This window comes from Prionailurus bengalensis, chromosome C2 (assembly GCF_016509475.1).
Source record: "Prionailurus bengalensis isolate Pbe53 chromosome C2, Fcat_Pben_1.1_paternal_pri, whole genome shotgun sequence".
Classification (NCBI taxonomy): Eukaryota; Metazoa; Chordata; class Mammalia; order Carnivora; family Felidae; genus Prionailurus; species Prionailurus bengalensis.
In genome coordinates this window covers 94,353,724-94,368,318 of record NC_057350.1, presented here as the reverse complement: position 1 = coordinate 94,368,318, position 14,595 = coordinate 94,353,724, and positions in this window count along the sequence as shown.

Genomic DNA, 14,595 nt, shown 5'->3' with positions numbered 1-14,595 from the left:
CTAAGTAAGTACAAAAAGATCGAGATCGTACCGTGCATATTTTCAGAACACAACGTTATGAAACTCGAAATCAACCACAAGAAAAAAATTGGAAAGGTAACACATACTTGGAGACTGAAGAACATTCTACCAAAGAATGAATGGGCTAACCAAGCTCTTAAAAAGGAAATTAAAAAGTGTATGAAAGTCAATGAAACTGATAGCACCATAACCCAAAACCTCCGGGACACAGCAAAGGCGGTCATAAGACAAAAGTATATAGCAATCCAGGTCTTCCTAAAGAAGGAAGAAAGATCTCAGATACACAACCTAACCTTATGCCTTAAGGAGCTGGAAAAAGAACAGCAAATAAAACCCCAAACCAGCAGAAGACAGGAAATAATAAAGATTAGAGCAGAAATTAATGCTGTCGAAACAAACAAACAAAAAAAAACCATGAGAACAGATCAATGAAACCAGAAGTTGATTTTTTGAAAGAATTAACAAAATTGATAAACCACTAGCCAGTTTGATCCAAAAGAAAAAGGAAAGGACCCAAATAAATAAAATCAAGAATGAAAGAGGAGAGATCACAACCAACACAGCAGAAATAAAAACAAGAATAAGAGAATATTATGAGCAATTATATGCCAATAAAATGGGCAATCTGGAAGAAATGGACAAATCCTAGAAACATATACACTACCAAAACTGAAACAGGAAGAAATAGAAAATTTGAACAGACCCTTAACCAGTAAGGAAATCAAGTTAGTAATCAAAAATCTGCCAAAAAACAAGAGTTCAGGGCCAGATGGCTATCCAGGGGAATTATACTAAACATTTAAGGAAGAGTTAACACCTACTCTCTTGAAGCTGTTCCAAAAAATAGAAATGGAAGGAAAACTTCTAAACTCTTTGCATGAAGCCAGCATTACCTTGATTCCAAAACCAGACAGAGACCCCACTAAAAAGGAGAACTATAGACTAATTCCCCTGAAGAACATGGATGCAAAAATCCTCAACAAGATATTAGCCAACCGGATCCAAAAATACATTAAAAAAATTATTTACCACGACCAAGTGGGATTTCTACCTGGGATGCAGAGTTGTTCAATATCCGCAAAACAATTAACGTGATTCATCACAACAAAGAAGAAAGGACAAGAACCATATGATCCTCTCAATAGATGCAGAGAAAGCATTTGACAAAATACAACATCTTTTCTTGATAAAAACCCTCAAGAAAGTAGGGATAGAAGGAGCATTCCTCAATATCGTAAAAACCATATAAGAACGACCCAATGCTAATATCATCCTCAATGAGGAAAAACTGTCAGCTTTCCCCCTAAGGTCAGAAACAAGACAGGGATGTCCACTCTCACCATTGTTATTCAACATAGTATTGGAAGTCTTAACCTCTGCAATCAGACAACACAAAGAAATAAAAGGCATCCAAATCGGCCACAAGGAGGTCAAATTTCACTCTTCGCAGATGACATGATACTCTATATGAAAAACCCAAAAATTCCACCAAAAAACTGCTAGAACTGACTCATGAATTCAGCAAAGTTGCAGGATGTAAAATCAATGCACAGAAATTGGTTGCATTCCTATTCACCAACAATGAAGCAACAGAAAGAGAAATCAAGGAATCGATCCCAATTACAGTTGCACTAAAAACCATAAAATACCTAGGAATAAATCTAACCAAAGAGATGAAAAACGTATACACTGAAAACTATAGAAAGCTTATGAAAGAAATTGAAGAAGACACACAAAAAAAATGGAAAAAGATTCCATGCTCCTAGATAGGAAGAACAAGTATTGTTAAAATGTTGATACTACCCAAAGCAACCTACATATTCAATGCAATCCCTATCAAAATAACACCAGCATTCTTCACAGAGCTAGAACAAATAATCCTAACATTTGTATGGAACCAGAAGACTCCAAATAGCCAAAGCAATCTTGAAAAAGAAAACCAAAGCTGGAGGCATCACAATCCTGGACTTCAAGCTATGCTGCAAAGATGTAATCATCAAGACAGTATGGTACTGGCACAAGAACAGGCCCTCAGATCAATGGAACAGAATAGAGAACCCAGAAATGGACCCACAAACGTATGGCCAACTAATTTTTGACAAAGCAGGAAAGAATATCCAATGGAATAAAGACAGTCTCTTCTGCAAGTGGTGCTGGGAAAACTGGACAGCGACATGCAGAAGAATAAACCTGGACCACTTTCTTACACCATACACAAAAATAAACTCAAAATGGGTGAAAGACCTCAATATAAGACAGGAAGCCATCAAAATCCCCGAGGAGAAAGCAGGCAAAAACCTGTTTGATCTTGGCCACAGCAACTTCTTACTCAACACGTCTGCTAAGGCAAGGGAAACAAAAGCAAAAATGAACTACTGGGACCTCATCAAAATAAAAAGCTTCTGCACAGGGAAGGAAACAACCACCAAAACTAAAAGGCAACTGACAGAATGGGAGAAGATATTTGTATATGACATATCAGATAAAGGGTTAGTATCTAGAATCTATAAAGGACTTCTCAAACAACACCCAAAAAACAAATAATCCAGTGAAAAATGGGCAAAAGACATGAATAGACACTTCTCCAAAGAAGAAATCCAGATGGCCAACCAACACATGAAAAAATGCTCAGCATCACTCATCATCAGGGCAATACAAATCAAAACCACAATGAGATACCACCTTACACCTGTCAGAATGGCTAACGTTAACAACTCAGGCAACAACAGATGTTGGCGAGGATGCGGAGGAAGAGGATCTCTTTTGCATTGTTGGTGGGAATGCAGACTGGTGCAACCACCTGGAAAACAGTATGGAGGTTCCTTCAAAAAACTAAAAATAGAACTACCCTACGACCCAGCAATTGCACTACTAGGCATTTATCCACGGGATACAGGTGTGCTGTTTCGAAGGGACACGTGCACCCCCATGTTTGTAGAAGCACTATCAACAATAGCCAAAGTATGGAAAGAGCCCAACTGTCCATCGATGGTGAGTGGATAAAGCAGATGTGGTATATATATACAATGGAGTATTACTCGGCAATGAAATAGAATCAAATCTTGCCATTTGCAACTACGTGGATGGAACTGGAGGGTATTATGCTAAGTGAAATTAATCAGTCAGAGAAAGACAAAAATCATATAACTTCACTCATATGAGGACTTTAAGAGACAAAACAGATGAACATAAGGGAAGGGAGACAAAAATAATATAAAAACAGGGAGGGGGAAAAACAGAAGAAACTCATAAATATGGAGAACAAACTGAAAGTTACTAGAGGGGTTGTGGGAGGGGGGGATGGGCTAAACGGGTAAGGGACACTAAGGAATCTACTCCTGAAATCATTGTTGCACTATATGCTAACTAATTTGGATGTAAATTTAAAAAAATAAAATAAAATAAAATAATAAAAAAAATAAAATGAAAATAATGATCTTTAGCAGCCCCATCATTTAGACTATCATCACCCGATCATGCAAAGATGATAGAAATTAATTTCTTTGTCTGAAGGCAGCATGTCCAAGACCTTTTCTGACAAGTCTTCAACCGCCATAAAGCAGAAACTCTGACACCATCGCCAGGCGTTACCTAACACTATGGTTTTTGGAGGAATGCGGTGTAGGCTGGTGTAGTAGATTTCATTATTGTTCCCAATTCTTTATCCCTCCCTCTCTACATGCTCTTTGTCATGTGCTGTGTAGTTCATCTCACTAGAGAATAAAGTTCCTGCTTCACTGATGTTGGGTTTAGCTGTGGGACTTGGACATGGGAATGCTAGTAAACCTAACATGAGAAGGTTTGAATCATAATTGCACAATTCATCTTGCCCTCTTGACTACTGTCATTTCCATAAGAAGACAAGCCCTGGGAGGTCCAAGGAGGATGACAGAAGCATGGTTCTGGGCTAGACCCAGTATGCATTTTGGAGCTAAGATCCACTGAACACAGCCTACATCAGCTGAATCTTAGGCAACCCACAGACAAGTGAGCAAGAATAAATGTTGTTTTAATCCACTGTGCCATTTGCTGCAGAGCATTATGTGGTAATAGTTAACTGATAGAGCCCAGGACTGGGATTATTTAGGATACTTTCAGCTATAATTAACAGAGAATGCTACCTACAAGAGATTCAGTAAAATTTCAGTTGGGTCTTTAGTGTCAGGCAACTGAAGCAAATTCAGCCAAACTGAATAAGAAAAAGCAATTTATTAAGAGGATATAGGAGAGTTACGATTGTGGCGGAGGTTTCTGGAAACCTGGACTTGGAGCCTTCAAATTCAGAAACAACATCAGGACCTGATCATATAGTCGTTCTGGTTGCAATGTAACTGCTACCACCTCAGGCTACATATCCCTATATGCCACCTCTGCTAGACATCAGATTCTACTACTAGAACCGGTAACACTGCTGTTTCTGGAAATTGAACAGAAATGTTGAGTCTCTGGTTCTGCTTCATGAAACTTCGTGAATTGAATCACCATTAGATTCTGATTCGAGTATATGTTATATACATCTGTTTGGTAGAGCCTCGCTCATACTACACCTTAACCTCAAGAGAGAATGAAGTGAGTGTCTGACATTTTAACTTCTCTTGTGAGAAGTGGGCTATTCATAAAGTGGGGAATTCCTAACATATAAAAGAGATTGTGAGCTGGCCAGCCACAGTGAAAGATAAATGCTCATTTCAAACAATCAGGGAGGCTATCAGCTCATATATCAGTATTTCTGGATAGGGAAGGCTTCCTTAAAGCTTGACCCTGGCATATATATATGACATATATATCTGCCCCTGTTCCTGGAACAGAGCCCCTAAAACTGGTAATTCCCTAGGTAATTTTCCTAGGAGCCTTTTTTGTTCTTTGAGACAACTCTAGGTGGGCCCCTGGATGGTTCCTGAATCAAGACTGGTCACCAAAAGACCAAACCATGATCAGCAACTTTGGATTTTCAGCCCCATCCCCCATCTTCTAGAAAGGGGAGAGGGGCTCAAAGTGGAATTAATATTTGGTCATGCCTGTGTTCTATTTTGATCCCGATAGAACAGAGTTCAGCAAATTTCCAGGTTGTTGAACACATTCACGCTGGGAGGGTGATGCACCCCAACTCCATGGAGAAAGAAGTTCCTAACCTCAGGACCATCACAGACTTCACCCTATATATATCTTCATCTAGCTGTTCATTTGTATCCTTTACCACATCCCTTAATAAACTGTAAACATAAGTAATTGTTTCCCAGAGTTCTGTGAGCTACTCTAGTAAATTAATGAAACCTGAGGATGGGTCTGAGGAACCTCTGATTTGTTGTGGGTAACCTGGGCACCTACTACTTGTGATTGGCATCTGAAGTGGGGAGGAAGCAATCTTAAACTGTGGGATCCGTTGCGATCCCTGGGTAGATAGTGTCAGAATTGATTTGAATTGCAGGGCCCTCAGCTGACATCATGGAAAATGGCTTGGTGTGGGGAACAACCTCCACCCCCACATTTGGTGACCAGAAATGTCACAAGTGTTGTGAGTGTTCTGTATGAAAGGAAGGGAGACAGCCAGAAGAGAAGAACTGGGTTTCTCCCTGCATAGGAGGGAGAACCGTGGTTTTTTCAAATTTGGTAATATCCTCTGATTTTCTCTGTAATTTCTTCTTTGAGAATACTTTAGAGTATGTAGTGTAATATCTAAATCTTTATGGCATTTTCTAGACATTTATTGATATTTGCTTTTCAGTTTTATTCTATTGTGGGCAGACAATGTACTCTATATGTTTTTAATCCTTTGAAATGAATTAAGATTTGTTTTATGAATCAACATATAATCTGTCTTGGTGGAAATTCCATGTGCTATTGCAAAGAATCCAGTAATTGGTGTGGTGTTCTATAATATCAACTAGGGCAAGTTGGTTGTTAGTGTAGCTCAAAATTTCTAGAACTACTTCAATTAATTGCCAAGAGAAGTGAGTTAAAATCTCTGCAATAATTGTGGGTTTGCCTCTTTTTTCATTTTATTTCTGTCAGGTTTCTCCTTGTATTCTGAATACATTTTGTTAAATATTATGTATTCTTCATGACTTATTGATTTATAATTATACTACTTCATATATAACACAAGAATTTGTAGCATTATAATACTATTTCTCCTTATTCCTGTTGTTTAGTGCTATTGGTGACATAAGTTTTACTTCTACTTGTTGTATACCCCATAATACATGATTATTATGAAGCTTTAATAAGTCTATTGTCTTTATAAAAATCTAATGAATAAGGGGAAATATTGTTTACATTTACACACATATTTACTATTTCTGGCCCTCTACATTATTCCCTATGGGTCTGAATTTCCATCAGGTACCTTTCCTTTTTGACCTGAAGAATTTCCTTTACTAATTTTTATAGTGGTATTCTGCTGGTGACAGGTTCTCTAGACTTCAGTTTTTCTGAAAGTTTCTTAATTTTGCATTCACTTCTGAAAGATAGTTTTGCAGTATATGGAAATCTAGGTTGGCCATTGTCTTTTCTTTCATCACTTGGACTACATCTTTTCATTATCCTTAGAACTCTATCGTTTCTGATAAGAAGGTGGTTGTCATTCTTATCATTATTCCTCTATGTAATGTCCTTTTTTTCTCTTTAAAAATGTTCTCTTCTGGGGCACCTGGGTGGCTCAGTCGGTTAAGCCTCTGACTTCGGCTCAGGTCATGATCTCATGGTGCATGAGTTCTAGCTGCATTTAGGACTCTGTGCTGACAGCTTGGAGCCTGGAGCCGCTTCAAATTCTGTGTCTCCCTCTCTCTCTCTGTCCCTCCCACATTCATGCTCTGTCTCTCTCTTTCTCCTTCAAAAATAAATAAACATTAAAAAATTATTTAAAAAATGTTCTCTTCTTTTTTCAAAAGTTTTATTATGATGTGCCTCAGTATAGTTTTCTTTGCATCTAACCTTGTTGTTTCTGAGTTTCTTAGATCTCTGGAATGATGTTTTAAAGCAAATGTGGTAAAATTTCAACCAATCTACCTTTAAACGCAGTTTCTCCTCTCTTGTCTCTCTTCTTACTCTGGGGCTTTAAATATAATTATTTTAAATCACTTGATAGTGTTTCACAGCCATTGAGATTCTGTTCTCTCCTCCTTTTCAGTTTTCCTTCCTTCTGTGGTTCAGTTTGTTTTTCAGCTTATTTATTTATTTTGAGAAAGAGAGAGAAAGCATGAGTTGGGGAGGGGCAGAAAGAGAGAGGAGAGAGAGAATCCCACGCACTGACAGTGCAGAACCTGATGCAGAGCTCGAACCCTAAAACCTTGAGATCATGACTTGAACCAAATTTGGATGCTCAACCGACTGAGCCACCCAGGCGCCCCCCATTTGCATATTTTTTTATTGACTTGTCATCAACTTTGTCATCAAACTTCATCAAGTTTCTTCTACCATATCTTTCTATAATTCTCATTTGATAAATGTTTGATTTCAACATTGTTTATTTCACTTCTAGGATTTACATCTGGTTCTTTTTCAGAATTTCATGTCTCTGTTGAAATTTCGCATCCCTTAACTGATTGTATCAGTTTTTTTCTATTGACTTTTTAAATATATTTTTAATAGTTTAAAGTACCTGTCTACTAACACAAACATCTGGGTCACCCCGAGCTCTTTATCAACTTTTAAAAAAAATTTATATGATCTCATTTTCCGGTTTCTTCACACTCCTAGAAATTTTTTCTTATATATACCAGACATTGTCAGTGATACATTGTAGAAACTGTGGATTCTGTAATCTTCCTCAAAGGTGTGTTGAGGTTTGTTTTTTTTTTCCCTAGCAGACAGTTAAATTACAGATGAATCACCTTGATCCTACAGAGGCTTGGTTACAGGCTTTGTTTTGGCAGGTTCATTTTGTGTTTCCATTAGTTCTAGGGCATAGCTGTTAGTCCTGGATTTCGGTGGTTACTCTTAAGATTTGGCCCTTGAAATTTCAGCGGAAAGACCAAGGTGTTTACTAAACCTTCCAACTTAGCATGATTTGAACTCCATAATCAGGTTTTCTAACGCTAAGTAATTGCTAAAATCCTTGCCCATCTCTTTCAGGTTTCCAGAGTTGTTCTCTGGCTGAGTTCCCTGGAGACTTTGCATGGACATGCATAGTTTAGGAGTCAGCCAAGCATTTGAGGTATGTTTGTATTTGGATTTTGAGACTCACTTCTGTGTAGCTCCCTCATTCCTGGAATTTTCTTTTCGTTTTCCAGGTGTGACTATAATAACCCTAAAAACTATCCTCTGACTCTTCAACTCAGCAAGACTGCTGTTTTCTGCCTGAGTTCTGTTCCCTTTGCATCGTGAAGTCAAGAGAACTCTCTCAAGAAAGTGATGGGGAATGTGATATTTTACCCAGCATGCCTCCCTTTCTTCAAGACTGTCTCCCTTTCAGTTTTTGTCTGTTCTGAGTTGCTTTCCAGGGCTTTGAAACAACGGTTATTTCTTCTTATATTTTGTTCAAAACTTATACCTGTTGCCAGCAGAAAAGTAGTCCAATACAAGCTACTCTGCTATTAAGTTGGAAATCCAATAATGACTTACTCTTAAGAATGAGGAAGAACTTTTCCAGACATCTCTGGCAAGTTCTCCTAATGATTCATTGGCCAGAATTGGGTCCCCTGTTTTTTTCCATAAAGATTTTCAGATTGTTCTTGAGCAATGAGCATTAATTAGCAATGAAAAATTACTCCTGCAGTCAAGAGTAGAGTTAGCTTCCTCTGAGGCAAGGAATTGCATGGAGCACAGGGGATAAAGACAAATACATAAAGAAACCAATATTTGGTTAGGAAGAAAAAGAGGATATTTCATAGAGAGAAGAGAGAATAGAAGAAAGGAGGGCCAAACCACTGGTTCTCAACCCAAGCTGCACATCAAAACCATCCTTTTAAAATACTAATTAAAATCCAGTATCTTCTGGACGCATTGGGGCAGAGGTTGGGCCTCCAAGGCTCTGGTGGCCCTGCTCCCTTGGCTTTGGGTGGTCCTACCCCTGTGGAGACTCAGGGCCTGGGTTGTGTGAAGTTCCTGTTGAAGTTCTGGCAGCTCTACCTGTTTGGGCCTGCAGGGGTGGCCCCAACCCAATGGCTCTCTGCAGTGGCCCCCCATACTCGGGGAGAGCCCTCTTGAGCCTCTTTTGGAAAGACACTAATCCCATTCATGAGGACTCCACCTTCATGACCTTATCATCTCCCAGATGCCCCACCTCCTAATACCATCACATTGAGTACTGGGCTTCCACATATGAATTTGGGAGAGACAAAAACATTTAGACCATAGCACCATGGAACTTGTTTAAAATAAAAACCCCTGGGCCCAATCCTAGAATGAAACCTAGAAATCTGCTGTTCATACAAACTTACCAAGTGGCTCTGAGGTAGAATCTTTTTTAAATAAGAGGAGGTTTTTTTTAACCATTCACGAAATTTGCTCTGTTCACATTTGCACCCAAGGACTCCTTGCTACTCCGTAACCCTTCAGGGCCTGCAACCTTCAAGTGGGGGTCTACTGGTGGAGCCTGCATTATTGGAGTGGCACAAAAGCCCAACGTGCAACACTAGAAGGATGGACAGGAATATCCACATGGGAAAATGGATGGGTACAAGTAGCAACCGCATGGGACCAAAGGAAAGCAATGGTCCGTTCCCACTGAAGAGGGACATGAGAGTGTTCATAGGGGATATTAATGGAGTGTCTCAGGACATCCATGTAGGTAATGTAAGGGCACACAAGTCTATGGGACCTGGAAAAGCCACACACAAATGTCCCCATGAGATGCTGAAATGTAATATATAGCCACATGGGTTCTTGCAGGACACATGGGTTCTTGCGGGACACTGAGGGTAACAGGCTTGACAGCCAACAGGGTGAGAGAACGCTACAGCAACACCAATTAACTGGGTCTGAGTGAGGGTGACCAGAAGGGAAAGACAGGTTGGGGTGAGCCATCAAAGATAATACTTGCTCAGAGATCCTTGTACAATGTAGAGATAAGGTTCTTGAGTTTGTGAGCTCCTAAAAGGAAGTGACTTTGTTTAATGTATCCTTGCATCATTAGGACCTGTCACAGGGCCGGCCTATAGCATATATTCAATACATAAGGTGACCAAATAACTTATCCCCCAAACTGGGTTGCTTTTGGTAGTAAAAGAGGATGCCATTAATAACTATGCCAGGATAAAAGGCATAAACCAGTACCATTCTGGTACACTGAGAAGTATCGTTGCCCCACCAATAAATTTTGGGTAAACAGGTGGGTGGATGAAAGAGCGTATTACTTTTTAAGTGGAAACAGTAACTGGAAATACCTGAAGATACCATAGACTGGCGTCTCAGACAGGATGACAGGCCTTCTCAAAGGTGATAAAGCTGTGGCATAGGGGTGGCTGCAGACTTTCTGTGAAGTGGCTTGTGTGGTCCTGGATGAGAACAGCACAGTGGGAGATGTGCGAGAGCACTCACCTGGCAGCTGCAGATGCATATCAGACACTGCGTTTCCCATAAGATTTGTGTTTTTGTGATGGGGGGTGGGGGGTGGGTGTGATGGGGATGGGAGTGGTGAGCTAAGGCAATGCCCTTACCGGCTCCTGGGGCTACTACAAACAGCAGTGTCACTTCTGCAGGGAGCCTTGATGAGCTGTGCTGGCAGGTGCAGACTTCCAGCTCCCATGCACAGAGCAAAGTTAAGATGAACTCGGGAAAGAAGGCAGCTAGGGAGCAGGAAGCAAAATGACTTTCTGAGCACAGCCTTCCAGAAGTGGCACTTTCCCACTGACTTTAAAGAAACATGAAATTTGTTAAACAGTGATATATAGTTTAAAAGAAATGAGCAGAAGCAGTGGGAAAGCGAAACCATCAGGCCTTCTGAGGAAGTGGCTCTGTGCTTGACCTTCTTCACCACAGCAGGCCCCAGTGTTGCGCCTCATGCTGCCACTCCTGTCAGAAGGCCATGCCCCTTCCCCATGGCCTGCAGCCCTTGCTCCACCTCTAAAAGACAGTCTTCCGGGCCACCTGGGTGGCTCAGTCCATTAAGTGTCTGACTCTTGGTTTCATGATCCCCCAGTTCGTGGGTGTGAGCCCCACACTGGGCTCTGCAATGACAGTGCAGAGAGATCCCTGCTTGGGATTCTCTCTCTCCCTCTGTCTCTGCCCCTCCCCACTCACGCTCAATCTCTCTCTCTCTCTCAAAATAAATAAAAACTTAAAAAAAGAGAGAGAGATGGTTTTCTGTGGTAATGCAGAGGAGCCCTCGACTCTGGGAGCAGGAAAAGATCAAGAGGCTCTGCAAGACTGTGTGGGGGGTTGGTCATGCATCTCAGAAGGAGACCATATGAGCTGTGTGCTCCCGGGCAGGCCAATTAACTTCTCTGATCAGAATTTCTCTTCTGTCACGTTGGGATTCTAACAGCTACATGGCATTGGGAGTAGGCAGAGGATGGAAGTGAGGTGAGAGCAGCTGCCTCGCTTCCCGCCAGGCCTTCCTCCATTAGCCCTGCAGCCCAGAGACTGCTAGGTTCAGTGAGTTTAGCCCTGAGCCGATGATAAACAAAGACCAGGAAGTCTGCTTGGCGGGAGGAGGGAGAAAACAACCCCAGTGCAACCTCACAGGGAAACGCTTTTCTATTAATCTTTGATTTTCGGTGCTATGAGTTCCTGGCACTTCAGCACTTCATAAAGAAGCGGTTAAGTGGGAAGGAAGAGGTGGAGAGAAAGAGAGAGAGAAGGCGGTCCCGGCAGGGCAGAAGTGTCACACAGTGGCCTTGTTACAGGAAGGGAGTGAGCAGGAGCATGTGCTCAGAGGAAGAGAGGAAAAGGTGGTGGCTTGTGGTTGCCAGGTGCCAGTACTGGAGGGCAGGCCTGAAATGTTTCAGTGTGCTGGAGAAGTTTCCACAACTCATCCTGTGTGGTGGCTCAGCCTATACCAGGTCCGGGATACAACGACTGGGGAGTATTCTGGGCAACTCTGGGTGTGGATCTGTGACCGAGAAGTTCCTTTTAAGCTGGTGATATGCATACCAGTGTGGGAAAGGAGGTCAGGGGGCTAGCCTGGCCTCTCAGTAAGTTAGTAGCTGCCCCTCTCCTGTGCTGTCCTGAGAAGGGCAGAACCAAATCTTGAATGCCTGCCGAATGGGGTATGAGAGGCTGAGGGCAGAGACCCTTTGCATTTGTCTCAGTAACTCAGCATTAAACTGGTGCATAGTCAATGTTTGTACAATTTTTCAAATTCGCAGATACTCCTGTGTTTCCGTAGGTTTTGCAACCTTTCCTCTGTCTTCAGGAAAGAGCACTCTGGGATTCCTGTGTCATTTCCCTTGTGTCTTTGTGGGACATTCCCAGAGAGAATTTTAACCCCAAATAGTAATAATAATAATAATAATAATAATAATAATAAAATATTTTATCTAAACAAGTAACCTAATTATGAGTTTGGTTTGACTTTCAAACTCACAAAGCTATGGAAACGAAATGATAGAATCCAGTGTAAACAGCCCAGCTCACAGTGAGCTCAGCCTCTTTTTCAGACAATGGGCTAAATTAATTGTTGTCTGAAAGAGGAAATCCAACTGCAAATGCCACCAGGCAGATTTGCTTTTCTTCTCTATTCCAGAGTACAGTTAAACAGTCTCTGCTGGTCTACAAAACAGCACCCTTTGGGATATTTTCCCCTGCAAAGAAAGGAGAGAACAAAATAATTTTTGAAGGGTTGTTGTACCTAGACTGGTGCCTCAAAAGCTTTTAGGTCACTTCTATTGAACACAGAGGAAAATAAGGCTGTGTAATTGGCCAGGAAATAAAGGAACACGATCTGTTTTCACCTCCATTATCTAACTAATGGAGGTCACTATGTCTGATTGTGACTAAGGTTAATCATTCTGACAGATGTACCTGTGGAGACTCAGCTAAGTTGTTTTGCTTGTCCCTTGGCTGAATCGGATTGCCGTCCCTTTGTTGGGGTGGGCAGGAGTGGTTTATGGCATCCAAGTTATTATTTCCCAGTAGGTTTCTTGCATTTTCAAATGGGAACACACATTTATTTTCTTTGGAAAGTGCATTTACAACCAAGCTAATTGGCTTGCTTCTCCACTGACCAAAGACCACGGTTATTGGTGGTGTTAAGATCATTTATAAACTTGCTGAATATAATCTTACAGGCTGATAAAGGAAAGGAATGAACAAAGACCACATCACAGCTGGAACCTGAATGACTAGGGAGGGACAGCAGTGTTGTTAGGATGTTGGGGAAGAGAGGACTTTGGTACTAATGCTGTTTCTCACTTGCAAACAGTGAGAAATACCCCCAAAATACCATTAGTCAATGATTCCATTTAATGTAACGTTTTAACTTCAAACTAGTTTCTATTAAAAAGTGTTTGGGGCACCTGGGTGGCTCAGTCAGTTAAGTATCCGACTTCGGCTCAGTTCATAATCTCACGGTTCGTGGGTTCGAGCCCCATGTCAGGCTCTGTGCTGACAGCTCAGGGCCTGGAGCCTGCTTCAGATTCTGTGTCTCCTTCTCTCTCTGCCCCTCTCCCGCTCACACTCTGTCTCACTCTGTCTCTCAAAAATACATGAAAAAAAATTTTTTTTTAATTGTTTGTCAGTCTGGATTTGATCAGCAGTTTTAAACAACTGGATGGATTCCCAGTCTTAGCTGTTTTCCCAGAAAATTGTTTCCTCATACATAGTGCAGCTAGTTTGCAGAAAGATGTGGGAAATTATTCTCCACATAAGCAAGTCTGCTGGGTATTAAGTATTTTTCTATAAAGTTACATGAAGTAACAAGATTGGGCAAGACGTATGAATAGAGTATAAAAAGTCAAAATGGCAGAGTTTCTTGCTAGGATTCTCTTGGCAATTTTTCCTAATGTTTGTGCCAAGGGCTCTCTGGTATAATTTATTAGCTCCTTTAGTAATAGTGAAATTTTCATTAGAAATGTAGCTCTATGTTACTTACTAAAAATGACTACTATTTTCAAATGCTTTCTAAGTGCCAGGCACTATTCAGAACCCTGCATGAATATTATAAACATCACAACAACCTGATGAACTAAGCCTTATTATTACCCCATTTTACAGATGAGAAAAAGGAATGTAACTGTCCTGTGCCATAAAACTATTAAATGGTAGCATCATGGTTCCAGGCAGCATGGCTCCAGAAACCATGATATTCAGAGTGGGTCTGTGGACCAGTTATAAATGCAGATTCTTGGGTTCCCAGAACTCCTGAAGTCAGAATCTGCATTTTAATATGTCAGGAGATTCATCTGCACAATAGAGTTTAAGGAGTTCTGGTATACTATCTCCTTTTTGACTGGATTGATTTGGGCAAGGCATTTAACTTTTCTGAGCCTCAGATTTCTTGTCTATAGAACAGATACAATAGCACAGTCTTTGTAGATTTGTTGTGATAACACAAGGAAATGTTGCAAAGAGTCTGGCATTCAGAAAGTACTTGATATCTAGGCAATGGAATGATGCTTAAGTATCCCCAGGCTTTGGGGCACCTGGGTGGCTCTGTTGGTTAAGTGTCTGACTTTGGCTCAGGTCATGATCTCA